Below are 16,062 nucleotides of genomic sequence, written 5' to 3'. Positions count from 1 at the left end.
AGAAGCACACGTAAGAGAAAGTGAACACACAAATAGTCACAAGGGTAGTCACTTGGGTGTTTTGATATAAAACAAAGTGAAGATTGTCATCGTTATTTCAAGTGTAATAAAGAGATACAATGGCAAAGATTCAAAGAGTTGGCCTATGTGTGCTCAGAAATGGAAGTGTCACAGTGAGGGGTCAGGGTGCCTTTCATCTGTAATGATGGTGGTGAGAGTGATAGGAACCCACATTTTATTGTACAGATGCTGTATGATTTGTCAAGAAGGTCGGCCAGACACCCAGTTCCATGTTCCAGCCACATGTGTTGACTGCATAAACTTACGTGAATCTGGCATGGATTAGAGCATCCCTTGCCTCACGGCCAGCAATGTGCTCGCATACTGGTGGAACTGGCACATGCGCCTCCGCAAGGTCTTCCTCATCTGCATCCAATGAAGAGGAGGCTGTGCGCTGAGCCACTTGTTCCTCAGGCATCGGTAAGCCATGCTGCTGTGCGGTATTGTGCAGTGCACAGTCTTATGTTCATTAATAAATAGACATTTTTATTATGAACACAGCTAGCTTTTGCTAGACACTTTTATTGAGCACATGTGGACTAGGTACAGTATCTGTACAGGCATCCATCTTGACTGCTGCCTTGTGGGTAGCCTCGTGCCTCATGGGTAATGTAGTCTTAATATACATACAGCTGGGTAGTGTAGTCTTATACATACAGCTATATACAGCTCTACACAGCTCTACGGCTCCACCTAGTGTACACTATAGAATGACATGTCATTGATCATTACATCCCCCTTTCTTTGAGGTTTAACAAAATCAATATCAATCAACTTTCAAGAAAACAATAAAGATAATATCAGTAACACTTTTGTTAGTGCTCTATAAACATAAACATTTTCAAAACAGTCAACACATTTTCAAAGCTTTACATTGTACTCAAAGATTAAGTCTATCAGGCTTTTTTACTTCACGTGTGGATCTTCTCAACACGGGTAAGTCTGATGTGTCTTCATGAGATTGTTCTGGCGGTGAATGACAAGATGCAGTTGCGGCATTATCATCAATCTGGTCTTGAATAGTCTCTTGTGTTTTTTAGGAGGGAACGGCGGTTCCTCCTGAGAATCTGTCCTTCCTCAGTTCTAACAGTGTATGACCTTGGTCCTACTTCCTCAAGAACTGTAGCTTTCCTGTTCCATGCATCTGGATCCTCAATCCTGACAACATCATCCCTTGTCAATGGTTTTAGAGTTTTGGATGACTTGTCATAGTATGATTTCTGTTTCAGCTTTAACAGTTGAAGTCTCTGTCTCAGTTCCTCACTTTGCTGTTCTTTTGCACAGCAGGGTAGCGTGGTGCGCAACTTGCGACCCATTAGTAGTTCAGCAGGTGAAGAACCACAGTCTAAAGGTGAGGCTCGGTAGCTCAGCAGGGCGAGATAAGGATCAGACTTGCTTTCTGTCACTTTCTTCAGTAGCTGCTTGAGAACTTGAACACCTTTCTCTGCCTTACCATTTGACTGAGCATACAAAGGACTGGATGTGATGTGCTGAAAGTCATAATGTGCTGCAAACTGTTGCCACTCCTTACAGTTGAAGCACGGGCCATTGTTGCTAACGGCAATCCTGAGAATTCCATGTCTGGCGAAGATGGATTTCACATGCATTATGACACTGCTTGCTGTGGTGCTTGAGAGCAGCGCCATCTCAGGATAGTTAGAATAGTAGTCAATCACTATTAGATAGTCTTTACCATTTAAATGAAAAAGGTCCATACCAATCTTTTGCCATGGTGCTGTTGGTATGTCAGCTACTATCATTGGTTCCTTTGCTTGTTTGTTTTGGTGTTTCTGACATGTCTCACATTTGCCTATCATGTTCTCAATGTCATTATTTATGCCAGGCCAATAAACAGTGTCTCTTGCTCTCCTTTTGCATTTTTCAATTCCGAGGTGTCCCTCATGAATCCTTTTGAGCATGTCTTGACGTAGAGCCTGTGGAATGACTATTCTGCTCTGTTTTAGTAATAATCCACTTGCGACACTCAATTCTGACCTTATGTGAAAATATTTTGGACAGGAACCTTTTGGCCAACCATGATGAATGTTCTCTATTACTGTTTGTAATACTGTATCTTTTACTGTTTCTTCTGCTATTTGCTTTGATTTTGTGTCTGACACGGGCAGCGCAGCAGTGACCATACTCACATGAACATCCACGTCTTCTTCAGTAGAGCTCACATGACTCATTGTGGGTGCTCGGGATAGTGCATCTGCTAACACTATGTATTTGCCTGGTGTGTAGATCAGTTCAAAGTCATATCTTTGCAGCTTCATCATGAGTCATTGAATCCTTGGAGACATCTCATTCAGGTTTTTTTTTTATGATGGCAACCAGAGAGCTGTGGTCTGTCTCAACTGTGAAGGTGAGAAGTCCATACATGTAGCCATGAAACTTTTCTAGTCCAACTACCAAGCCTAGACATTCCTTTTCAATCTGGGCGTATCGACACTCAGTATCAGTCATAGACCTGGAGTCATAGGCAACAGGCTTCCAATCTTCACCCTCTGCTTGTAGCAAGACCGCACCTAGGCCATCTTTTGATGCATCCGTTGACACTTTGATGCTTTTTGTTGGGTCAAAGAAGGTGAGTACAGGTGTGGTTGTCAGCACTGTTTTGAGGTTTATCCACTCTTGTTCATGTCTTTCTGTCCATGCGAACTCATTTGTTATATGTAGCAGGTCTTGGCTGACAAGTTAGGAATGAACTTTCCAATGAAGTTTATCATCCCCATGATGCGTAGCACTCCTTTTTTGTCAGTGGGTCGGGGCATTTTGAGTATGGCATTTACTTTTTCCATATCTGGCTCTATTCCTTTACCAGATAGATTATCCCCTAGGAAAGTGACTTCCTGGACGCCAAACTGACACTTGGCTTTGTTGAGCTTCAGTCCATTCCGGCGTATGCTCTGTAGCACTTTAGTCAGTCTCTCATTGTGTTCTTTCAGTGTGGAGCCCCAGATGATGATGTCATCAACATAGACCCGAACTCCTTCCAGACCTTCAATTATGTGTTCCATCGCTCTATGAAACATTTCAGATGCAGATATTATCCCGAAAGGCATTCTGAGGAAACAATACCTGCCAAATGGTGTGTTGAAGGTACAGTATTTGGTGCTCTCTTCATCCAGTTTTAGTTGCCAAAATCCTTGTGAGGCATCGAGCTTTGTAAAGTATCTGGCACCTGACATTTCACTGGTGATTTCTTCTCGCTTGGGAATCTGGTAGTGTTCACGTTTTATGTTTGCATTTAAGTCCTTTGGAACCATGCATATTCTTAGATCATTGTTCTTTTTCTTTACACATACCATGGAATTAACCCAGTCTGTTGGCTCTTCGACTTTCCTGATGACTCCTAGTGTGGTCATTCTGTCCAGTTCATTCTTGAGCCGGTCACGCAGGGGTGCTGGAACTCTTCGTGGAGCATGTACCACTGGCTGAGCATCCTCCTATTGCTGGATCTTGTAAGTGAATGGTAGAACTCCAAATCCTTTGAACACATCCTGGAAATTATTCACTGCAGAATCCACCGAGTCATCTGGTCTGCTTATGGCACAGTTTATACGGTAAACTCTCTTGACCAGTTCTAAGTCCTCACAAGCTTTGTCACCCAGTAGTGAATCAAGTCTTTCAGCCACAACAGAAAACAAGAGATGATGCACTTTGTCTTTGACTGTCACTTTAAGTCTGCATACACCTAAGCCATCTATTTTCTGTCCATTATAGTCCTTCAGTAGTACTGACTTTTTCTGTATTTTGGGCTTTTCTTTCATATTGTTAATGTCACTCATACTGATTAAGTTTGCTTTTGCCCCAGTGTCTAGTTTCAAGGTAACTAATGCTCCATTTACCTGCAGTGGGATCATCCATTTGTCCTCTTTTACTGCATTAACTTTATGTTCAGCATTGTCCATTTCTGAGGGCTGCACATTTTCTGTATCCTTTTTGATATTGTCACATGACACCATTCCTACAAAAAATGTCTCACTTAAATCAGTGTCCTCAATTACATTAACTCGTTGCCCTTTCTTAGTTTTTACTTTTGAAAAGCATTGTTTGGCAAAGTGATTCTTTCCATTACACTTTGTGCACATTTTTCCAAACGCTGGGCATTGTCTCAACTGGTGTTTGTAACCACAGCGTTTACAATTAAAAATGTCATCCTCCGATTGCTTTTCATTTCTGTTCTTCCCCTTGTAGGACACAGCACCGACAGTAGCATTATCACTCATTACAATCGCATCATTATTGATTTCACTGAAAGTCTTCGCGTGCTTTCGAGCTAGCTCGCTGGCTTGGCATATTTTCACCGCATTTTCCAAATTTAGTTCGGTTTCTCTCAACAGACGTTCCCTGACTTTTTTATCATGAATACCAAACACAATCTGGTCACGAATCATGGATGATTTCAGCTCAGAGAAATTACATGTCTGTGCTTTCAGTTTCAGATCAGTTATAAAGCTATCAAAAGTCTCATTTTGCTGCTGTGTCCGAGAACAGAAGATGTATCTTTCATAGGTCTCATTCTTTTTGGGAGAGCAATGTGCATCAAATTTTTTTAGCACATCTTCTCATTTTTCTCTGTTCTCCTCTGAATTAAATACAAATGTATTAAATACCTCTATCGCCTGTGGGCCTGCAACCATAAGCAGCAACGCTATCTTCCTTGCGTCTGGCTTCGTACCGAATCCAATGGCTGCAATGTAGAGTTCGAATTGCTGTTTAAAAGTCTGCCAATTGTAGTCGATATTTCCTGTGAGTTTCAAACGCTCTGGTGGCTTCAAATTCTCCATGTCGCTTTTCACAATTTTCAGCAGATCTTCACCATCCTGGTACCATCTTATGTTCATTAATAAATAGACATTTTTATTATGAACACAGCTAGCTTTTGCTAGACACTTTTATTGAGCACATGTGGACTAAGTACAGTATCTGTAGAGGCATCCATCTTGACTGCTGCCTTGTGGGTAGCCTCATGCCTCATGGGTAATGTAGTCTTAATATACATACAGCTGGGTAGTGTAGTCTTATACATACAGCTATATACAGCTCTACACAGCTCTACGGCTCCACCTAGTGTCCACTATAGAATGACATGTTATTGATCATTACACACAGCAGACCACGATGATTCTAGAGACTCTGGCTGGTGAGTACTGCAGGGCTCCGCCAGATTTGTTGAGGCATCTGAATCGCATTTTAAGCAAGCCGATGATTTGCTCTATTATGCTTCTGGTGGAAATGTGGCTCACATTGTAGCGCTCCTCAGCTTCATTTGATGGTCTCCTTGTCCATGTCATTCGCCACATCTTCAGGGTATAGCCCTTGTCTCCAAGTAGCCATCCGGAAAATTGTGTTGGCGGTTTTAACAGCTGAGACACAGTAGACTGCCGCAGGATGAATGAGTCATGGCAACTGCCAGGGAACTTGGCACAAACGTGCATAATGTTCTTCCTGTGGTTACACACCAGCTGGACATTAAGGGAGTGGAAGCCCTTGCGGTTGACAAATACAGCTGGGTTGTGATGGGGTGCCCTAATGGCCACATGTGTGCAGTCTACGATGCCCTGCACCCTTGGAAAGCCTGCCATATTTGCAAAACCAACCGCACGCGTGGTTACACTTGCTTCATCCGTGGAGAAGTGGATGTAATTGTGCGACTTTGCAAAGAGGGCATCGGTAACCTGCGTGATGCAGGTGCGTGCGGCCGACTGGGAGATGCCGCTGATGTCTGCTGCTGATCCCTGGAAGGACCCTGAAGCAAAGACGTTGAGTGCGGTGGTGACTTAGACAGCCACTGGTAAGGAGTGTCCACCTGCTCCTCTGGGCGCCAGGTGTTGGTGCAGCATTGCGCAGATGTCAGCGACTACCTCTCGCGAAAGTCTCAGCCTCCTTTGGCACTGCTGCTCACTCATGTTGAGGAAGCTTATCCTCGGCCTGTAAACCCTGTGTTGGGGGTATCTCCTGTGGCGCAGAGGAGCCCTGCGTTGATGCCCTCTGCCCTGTGCAGCATCAGGTGGGTGAGGAGAAAGTTGGCACTCCTGTTGTTGCTGCTGCTGTTGTGCCTGGTTCTGCTGCTGCCACGGCTGCTCTTCTTCCAATTCTGAGGACCAGGATGAGAGGATATAAATGGTTCCCGTGCCGCTGGTTTTTATCTCAGTTGAGGAATAGATGTTATAAGCACTCAGTCAATGTGGGGAGAGGATTTTCCAAGGGGGTCACAGTGCATATGGATCTCAGCTTAAACACTTACAAGCTCAATAGACCTGCAAAATGTATTCCAAATCCTCAAAACACAAAGTTCTGTCATCTGAAAGTCAGCCATATTACAGGTCCACTTTTATGCTGCAGGAGCAGCTGTCAAGAATTCAGCTACTTGCTGAACCCGACACAATCAGCTGGCGTGTTTGGTGCACGACGTGCAACATGCTGAAAATGTAGTAAAATGGGAAGAGCCTATACAAATGGGATTATCCAGGCAGCTTACAAGTTGTTAACTGACTTAAGTCCCTCTCCTGCCGTTTGGTGTCGGGTCTGATCGGCAAAGTTGCGTGGAGGTGGGATAGCGGCAGGTTCGCAACCCGCCGTCAATCATTTAGATTTTCACTACTGACCCGCCTCCAAACCCGCCCTCTGAGCGCCGGAAAAATCGCGGCCTAAATCACATCTCAGCTTAGTAAAATTGGCCTTTCCCCAATTGAGAACTTTTACACCTGGTCTATCTTTGTCCTTTTCCATAACTATGCTAAATCTAACTGAATTATGATCACTACCACCAAAATGCTCTCCAACTGATAACCCTTCCACCCACCCAACTTCATTCCCTAAAACGAAGTCCAGAACTGCCCCCTGTGTTGTTGGGCTTGCTACGTACTGGCTAAAAAAGTTCTCCTGAATGCATTTTAAGAATTCTCCGCCCTCTATGCCTTTAACACTGATTCTATCCCAGTTAATATTTAGGTAGTTGAAATCCCTTATTATTACTGCCCTTTTGTTTTTGCACTTCTCAGAAATTTGCCTACATATATGCTCTTCTATCTCCCTCTGACTGATTGGGGCTCTGTAGTACACGCCCAGCAGTGTGATTGCCCCTTTTTCGTTCTTCAGTTAAACCCATATGGCCTCCCATAAAGCTCTCTAGTTTTCGGAATTGTGTCTGTGGATTGGAAAATTGCAAATGTCGCTCCATTATTTAAAAAGGGCGGGAGAGAGAAACCAGGTAACTATAGACCTGTCAGTTTAACATTAGTTTGGGGGAAGTTACTGGAATTTATCATCAGGGACAGAGTAACTGAGCACTTGGACAAGTGTGAGCTGATCAAAAAGAGTCAGCATGGATTTCTGAAGGGTAGGTCACGTCAGACATCTCGTTAAACTTTTTGAGACAGTCATCAGCATGATGGACAGGGCAGTGTCTATGGATGTTGCCTATATGGACTCTTGCAAGCCATTTGATAAGGTTTTACACAAGAGATAATTATCAAAAATGAAAGTGCATGGAATTAGCGGTAACATTTGTAACATGGGTTGGAAATTGGTTGGGAGGAAGGAGACTGAAAGTAGAGATAAAGGAAATATTCTCTGATTGGTGGGATGTGACAAGTGGTGTTCCCCAGGATCTGTACTGGGGCCTCAGCTTTTCACCATAAATTTAAATGACTTGGATGAAGAAATAAAGAGTTGTATATCCAGGTTTGCTCGATCCCAGTACAGCATAGATGCAAGATCTACATTTTTTTTTGTAGTGTACTAAATTCTTGTTAAGGTAGAAGTACCTACTTGTCACATTCATGCCAACCCAGAAAACTAGCATATGTTAAAAAACAGTATCAAAAGAGTTGTTATACCCCAAAAAGCTGTCAGCTGAAGAATTTTGTTGATTCTAAGCCTATGAAATGTGAACACTAAGTGCATGGGTTTTGGAGCGTAAGCTGTAGGTATACAAATCATTCTTCTCTTTGGAGGAAATAAAACATAAATAAATGAAAGTCTGAATTGTGAAATCTAAATGTTGAAGGTATGAAATTGGTGGTGCGTGTGTGGGGGGAGGGGGCTGGGGGCATGTTTCTCCAGAACGCTTTGAATTCTTACATTAAAAATAATGGGCCAGAAATTCGCGGCCAGAAGCGTGAGTACGGTCGGGGTACTCACGCATCTGGCCGTTGGAAATGCCGGCGTTCAGCAGGAACAGCGCATGCGGGGAACGCCGGCATTTCCAGACCCGAGGTCTATTCACAGCGCGTGCGACTGCACAGGCAGCGCTTGCGCAGTGAACTTTGTGGATTTCAATGATGGATTCAGTGAGGGTAAGTCCTTAGAAGTTACACTTGAAAAAAGCAAGTGTAAAGTTGTTCATTGGCTGCGGAGGAAGATATATTTTATCGTGGAGCTTCTGAAATGCAATAGTTTTGTTTGGGAAAGGGAGGGAAGTTATTTTAAGAAATTTTAAGTACGTTTTAAAGTTAAAAATTTTTTTTTTTTAAAGGGTTTTCAGAACGGTAGGTAGAAGGAGCAATTGTGGCTGTGTGAATGGAATGTGAGAATGAGTTATGTATGTATGTCCACATATATTCCTTTACGTATATGTATGTATGTTTTATATTCCTTTACTAATGTGTATGAATGTATGTTTTTAATTATGATTTTCCAATAAGTTACTTTCTCTGAAAGTCATAATTAAATAATACATTCATACACATAAGTAAAGGAATATATACATAACACGCAAAGGAATATATACAGACATACATACTTTCAGAAGCTCCACGATAATAAATATCTTCCTCCGCAGCCTCTGGAGCAACTGTACCCATGCTTTTTTCATGTGTAAGTTGTAATGACTTGACCTCACTGAAAGCATTAATGAAAGCGGCGAATTATACTGCGCACGCGCTGCCTGTGCAGTCGCACGCGTTCTGCCTCTGAACCCCTTCGTTCAGAGGACAGGAAATGCCGGTTTTCCCCACATGCACTGTGCATGCTGAAAACCGGCATTTCATCCGGCCAGATGCGTAAGTACCCCGACTGTACTTGCGCATTTGGAAGGGAATTACTGGGCCAACATTTTACATGTCAATAAAATGAAAAATTTAACAATTGCACGACTTGCCCCCTCGCATCTGCGACTGAGGGTCCAAGGAGGTGCATTGCGCAAGAGGTCATCATCGTACGTATCCTCACACTGTTCCCTTTGGGGAACTGTATGAAGTGGTGGAAGGATTTATGGCCGTGATTAACGCTCATTCCGTGACCGTAACCATCTTTGAACCAGCCATTAGGGTGGTTAGTCCTACGGCGGGAGGGTTTTACGGGCTCCCTCAACCCATCTGAGGGGGGGGGGCTACCAACACCCACGGACGCAAGTATCCCGCTGGATGTCCACCCAGAATTTAAAGTTGGAGCTCCGACTCCACTTGCCGGGACTGTCTGGAGTGGGGTTCGAAACCCTACTCCTTCTGGCCCAGCGGCGGGGATGCTTACTGCTACGCAAAAGGCCCACTCCGCACAAAAGGTGACACCCATACGTTTCCTGCGCCTTTTCCCTCCCCGTGACTGGAGCCCTATGCTGCCATTTCACGTTGCTAATCGGATTGGGCCTTTGTCATAGCGGTAGGATCCCCGCCGCTGGGCCAGATCAGGGTAGGGTTTCGAACCCCGCTCCAGACAGTCCCAGCAAGTGGAGTCGGAGCTCCGGCTCTAAATTCTGGGTTGACATCCAGTGGGATATTTGCGTCCGTGGGTGTGGGTGGCCCCCCCTCCTTGTATAGCTTGTGGCAGCCCGTAAAACCCTCCCGCCATAGGACTAACCGCCCTAATGGCTGGTTCAAAGATGGTTACGGTCACGGAATGAGCGTTAATCATGGCCATAAATCCTTCCACCACTTCATACAGTTCCCCAAAGGGAACAGTGTGAAGATACGTATGACGACGACATTGCTAAATAAATAAATGGAATTTAAAAAATTCTTTTAGGGCTTTTAAAAGTCTTTAAATTGCTTTAATTCTCTTTAAAACTACTTCAGATTACTCAAAATAATGTAAACATTTTAAAAAGTTTATAAAAGTTACCAAAATCTTCAAAAAACTTCCAAAAACCTATTTAAACTGCTGCTTTGCATGTAAAAATGCTTAGCAGCTTGACAGAAACATTGGGGGCGTGTCCAGTGAAACTGAGACCTCAAGGGGCGTGTCTCACTTGCACTGCACGCTCCTGGCTTCGCGCTGGCTGCACTCCTGGGCGGCGTGACGTCATACGCTGCCCGGGATTCTTCTTTTTCAAACACCAAGTCCAGGCGTCCCTGGAGCTGATCGGCAGTAGCGCGGGGTAAGTGCATATACGGGGCTTGCACGCGTGGCAAGCCCCGTTCACCAATTTCTGGCCCATTGCATTTTAAGCACATTTACACCGTACAATTGGTATATTTTAAGGAAAAAGCAAAATGACATTTGAATTTTCAACAGATCAACCAGAATATCACTTCCCCAAAAGTTGTCTCAAATGTCACACTCCCACAACCAACCCCACCATCTCAGTTCAACCCTATCCAACTCCCTGCTGTTGGGTTTTTGTTACAACTCCCTTCCCTTTAACGGAGACTGTCTCTCCTCCTCCAATCTTCACTATTCAGACTGGCACTCCTTCCCCCCCTTAATCAGATTTTTTTTCTCATTCTTCCTCCTCAATTGAACCTGACACGCTTCTTGCTGCCGAAAATGCCATGTAATTGTGAAGCGCAGATGGTTGGCATGTTGCACAGGGGCCTTGATATTAACGCCCGCCCCGCCCCATGCCAACTGAAGCCGGCCCTGGGGTCACGATTGCTGGGAACCGTCCCCAAGGGTCCCTGCTGCTGGTCTTCCTGCCCAACAGCTGGCCAGCCTGTCAATTTGGCCGGCTGCCAGGCGGGAATTGAAAGAAAAAAATTCTAATAAGGTCCTGCCTCCGTGAACCGACCGCGACAGGTTTTCCCCATGCTCCCCCACACCCTCCCCACCTCCCCGAAAATATCCGGCAGGTGTTTCTTGGTCCATATTTGCTTCTTAGTGTTTCTTGACAAAAATCAGCAAAGGAGATAAACCTCTTGATACATCACCACTGCCCCAAGGTCACCTCAAGATTATCCACAAATCACTTCTATGTATGTGCAAAACTTGTATGTGTGCACAGACTAACAATCGTGTGGATCCTCAATGGTTCACGATCAAGGCACCCTCTGGCAACAGATAGGTAATTAAAGCATTTACAGCCATGGATGTAGTTTAAAATTTATGGCTAAGGGCTAAAAATTTGGCTGGGCCTCTTTTCGGCCCTGAATGCCCTTCCAGGTGACTTCCCCACCAAGTCAAACCTGCCGGGAACAGCAGCCAGGGTCAGAAGAGGCCCAGCAAGGTAAGTTTTTAAAAAATTGTTTCCTTTTGGGCCAGCAGGAGCAGGGGTGTTCCTCCGGGCTCCACAAGGAAGCCTTGGGCCTCCCCTCTCCCAGGCTTCACCCGCTGACTGGGATTCCCCTTCGGTGGACCTTGTGCCGGGAAGTCATTTTCATTCGTCTCCGGCAGCCTTGCAGCAGCACAATGTTGGCTGCTGGGCATCTGCTTCCTGACAAATTTCTGGCCATTTTGGTAGGAAGTCAGGAAGCGGCATGCTAATGAGGCCCGGTCGTTAAAAATTGGCCACGGCTGCCTGCTGCCTGACAGACAAGCACTTGGCTCCCTTTGCTGTGTTCCCACCTGTGGTGTATGTAACCGTTCCACCTTTAAGAGAACTATTTTAAGAGTTGCACTACTTTATCTTGGTTGCTGTATACTGTAATACCGGTGGTGACCACACCGGTATATAAGTGCTGTGTAATGATTTATTGGGCAGTTCCGCCCTGACCTTCGACTAGTAAAAACCTGTTAAAGTTTACTCTTGTGGTCTGTGTAGTAATTCTCAATATAACACACAGACTTAACAGTGGCGACGAGTACGATCTTACCCTGCGGCAGAGATACATCCAAGGCAGTTTAACGGGCGTCGAGAGGAGGCATCCGCCCTCATCATTCTGCTGAGAAAAGACTCGGGTCTGCAGAGCAAAGGAAGAATTCTGACACGAAGCCTTCCATCAGCAACAGGCAGTGATCGTCCCCTCTATCACGGTGGTGGGTAAGCCGATCAGCGACGAGCAGCAAGTCGGCCATGTTGGCTGTGAAATAGGGGAGGGAAAAACGGAGGATATAAGGGCGGAGAACTCGACCACGGCCGGGGAAAAGAGCCGGACAGAAGTCGGGGCCAGAGGCGCTGAGACTGGGGCAGCGTAAGGCACGGGAGCCGCGGTGAATGCAAACGCAGCCGGTGTAAAAGACCGGGCTGCAAGCGGGCTGGGAGACGCAACAGCGTCGAGAGAGAGCTCGACCGCGACCGGTGAAAAAGGCCGGGCAGCTACCGAGGCCGCGAGGCGCAGCGACCGGGTCAGCGTAAGGCGCGGGAGAAAATTTTTTAAAAACCGCGGAGAACTCAGCCGCAGCCGAGGGAAACGCGGGAAGCCGCCATTTTCATAGGCGGGGGAAGAAGACAAGCGCGGGAAACCGCCATTTTGAAATGTTATCGTTGTGGGAAGACAACACACGATCAGAACCAATGCTGGTTTAAAAACCAGGAATGTAGAAAATGTGGCAAGCTTGGTCACATAGCTAAAGTATGCCGGTCAAGAAAGAAGACCAGCAACAAAAAGTCACCGCAGGAAAAGTGCAGAAAGGTACATAAGGTGGCTGAGAAGAATTCGGATGAACAGAATTCGGATTCAGACTCCAACAGCAAGGAACTGGGTAGTCTGAGAATTCACAATGTGAGTAAGGAAGCTGACCGACAAACTATCTGGGTCACACTTCAGATAGCAGGAGTCCAAGTGAAGATGGAATTGGACACCGGATCGGCGTTGACGGTCATGAATAAGCAAGATTACAAAAAGTTATTCACACATATTCCCCTACGGGATACGGAGATAGTATTGCAGACATACACGGGGCAAAAAGTATACCCCATCGGAAAGATAAAAGTCAAGGTGGTACACAAGGGCAAAGAACACCAAGGAATGGACATATATGTACTACCTGAGGGAGGTCCACCACTTCTGGGACGGGAGTGGATCAGGAAAATAAATATGGACTGGCACTCCCTAAATGCAATAACGGTAGATTCCGGAAAAAAAGATGTCAAACCTGAACGATTGTCCAGAATATTGGATGAAGCTAAAGAGGTGTTCCAACAGGGACTGGGAACACTGAGAGGAATTAAGGCAAAAATCAAGATTGCAGAACATGCAAACCCAAAATTTTTCAAAGCCAGACCGGTACCTTATGCGATACGACCTGCTGTGGAAGCTGAGCTGGAAGGGCTTGAACGTTCAGGAGTACTGTCTAAGGTGGACTGGAGTGAGTGGGCCACGCCCATTGTTCCCGTCATGAAGCGTTCATCGAGTAACAAGCCAGGGGAACCGGGGAAGGTCCGCATCTGTGGAGACTTCAAGATCACAGTTAATCTGGTGCTTCACACGGTGCAATATCCGCTTCCGCGGATTGAGGATATCTTTGCTTCATTGTCTGGCGGGAAACACTTCACCAAGATAGACCTGGCGCAAGCGTACTTACAGATGGAAGTTGAGGAAGAGTCGCGCCAGTATCTCACAATCAACACGCACAGAAGTCACAGAAATCACAGAAACCACACAGTGCAGATAGAGGCCATTTCGGCCCATCGAGCCTGCACCGACACATATCCCACCCGATCTCCGTAACCCCTACACCAACACATATCCCACCCTATCCCCGTAACCCCACGTATTTAATCCCCCTAACACTAAGGGTCAATTTATCATAGCCAATCAACCTAACCCGCACATCTTTGGACTGTGGGAGGAAACCGGAGCACCCGGAGTAAACCCACGCAAACACGGGGAGAATGTGCAAACTCCACACAGACATTCGCCCGAGGCTGGATTCGAACCCGGGTCCCTGGCGCTGTGAGGCAACAGTGCTAACCACTATGCCACCGTGCTGCCCAGAGGCTTGTATCGATATAATAGACTGGTTTTTGGAGTGGCTTCGGCTCCAGCAATTTGGCAGAGGGCCATGGAGCAGGTATTACAGGGAATTCCAAGCACTCAATGTTACTTGGACGATATCCTGATTACAGGAGATGACGATGAGGAACACCTTGCAAATTTGAAACTGGTGCTCACCAGGTTGAAGGAATATGGCCTTCGAGTTAATCACCAGAAATGTGAGTTCTTTCAGAAACGGATCTCGTACTGTGGTCATGTCATTGACCAGGAGGGGCTGCACAAGTCACCTGACAAGATCGAAGCTGTTGTGAAGGCTCCCGCTCCGGAAAATGTATCCCAGTTGAGGTCGTTCCTAGGGTTGATTAACTATTACCATAAGTTTCTGCCAAATCTATCCACGGTGCTGCGCCCGCTGAATGCTCTTTTGCAGAAAGAAGTACCATGGAAGTGGAGCGAGGACTGTAAGAAGGCCTTTCGCAAAAGCAAGGCATTGATCACCTCAGAGGAAGTGTTGGCTCACTTCAACCCAACGCTACCTATTCGTTTAGCTTGTGATGCTTCTCCTTATGGTATTGGAGCAGTACTCTCACACAAGTTGCCAAATGGCTCGGAAAGGCCAGTCGCATTTGCATCCAGATCATTGACCTCCGCTGAGCGCAACTATGCTCAGATAGATAGGGAGGCTCTCAGCCTGGTGTGGGGAGTAAAGAAGTTTAACCATTACCTGCAGGGCCAGAAGTTTACACTGCTGACAGACCACCAGCCGTTGGTATCCATATTCAACCCTAAAAAGGGCGTTTCCATTATGACAGCGCAAAGGCTACAGAGGTGGTCCCTTTTCCTAGGGGCACACCAATATGACATAGAATACAAAGGATCAAAACAGCATGGGAATGCTGACGGTTTATCGCGTCTACCGTTGCCAACGGTAGAAGAGGCGCCTACAGTGGACCCAGTGGAGATGTTCCACTCTACCATAGTGGAATGTCTACCAGTAACAAATTCTACCATCGAAAAGGAAACGAGAAATGACCCGACTCTCTCACGAGTCTACGATTTAACAGTGAAGGGATGGCCAGCACATGGCGAACCACTGTTGCCAGCATTCTCGCAAAGAAGAGAGCAGCTGTCAGTGTGCCGAGGAACTTTGATGTGTGGCTCCAGAGTGGTGATTCCACCCAAACTCCAGCATAAAGTGCTAAAGGAGCTTCACGAGGGGCATCTGGGTGGAGTAAAAATGAAGAACCTAGCCAGAGCGTTTGTGTGGTGGCCAGGTATCGATGGAGACATCGAAGAAATGACCAAGAGCTGTCTAGGATGCCAGAAGGTCCAAAACACCCCACCACAAGCCCCTCTACATCCATGGGAGTGGCCCTCATCTCCATGGCAAAGGGTACATATCGACTTTGCTGGTCCATTTATGGACTCAATGTTCTTAATCGCGGTGGATGCACACTCCAAGTGGCCGGAGGTAATAAAGATGTCCTCCACCACCACGGAAAAAACCATCACAGTATTAAGGACCATATTTGCCAGGAATGGGCTGCCGGAACAGATCTGTTCTGACAATGGACCGCAATTTGTGTCCGAAGAATTCAGGAAGTTCTTAAAAAGCAATGGGGTTAAGCACTACACGTCCGCCCCATACCATCCCGCCACCAATGGATTAGCTGAAAGGTTTGTCCAGACCTTCAAGAAGGCCATAAAGGCCATGGGTAATGAAGACATAAATCTACAACATAAGGTAGATAACTTCTTGTTGGCGTACAGGAATGCAACACATGCGGTTACAAACCAAACTCCCGCCATGATGTTTTTCAATAGAAGACTAAGATGCCGGCTGGATTTGATCAAGCCAAACATCAGAAGGGACGTAGAGAACCGGCAATTTCAAGGCATGAATGAAAGGCCAACTAGAACCTTCCAGATAGGTCAACAGGTTTTGGCCCGGGACTACCGTACC

This window comes from Somniosus microcephalus, unplaced genomic scaffold (assembly GCF_052327205.1).
Source record: "Somniosus microcephalus isolate GS21.2 unplaced genomic scaffold, FLI_Smic_1.0 scaffold275, whole genome shotgun sequence".
NCBI lineage: Eukaryota > Metazoa > Chordata > Chondrichthyes > Squaliformes > Somniosidae > Somniosus > Somniosus microcephalus.
Note: the sequence above shows the minus strand (reverse complement) of the source record.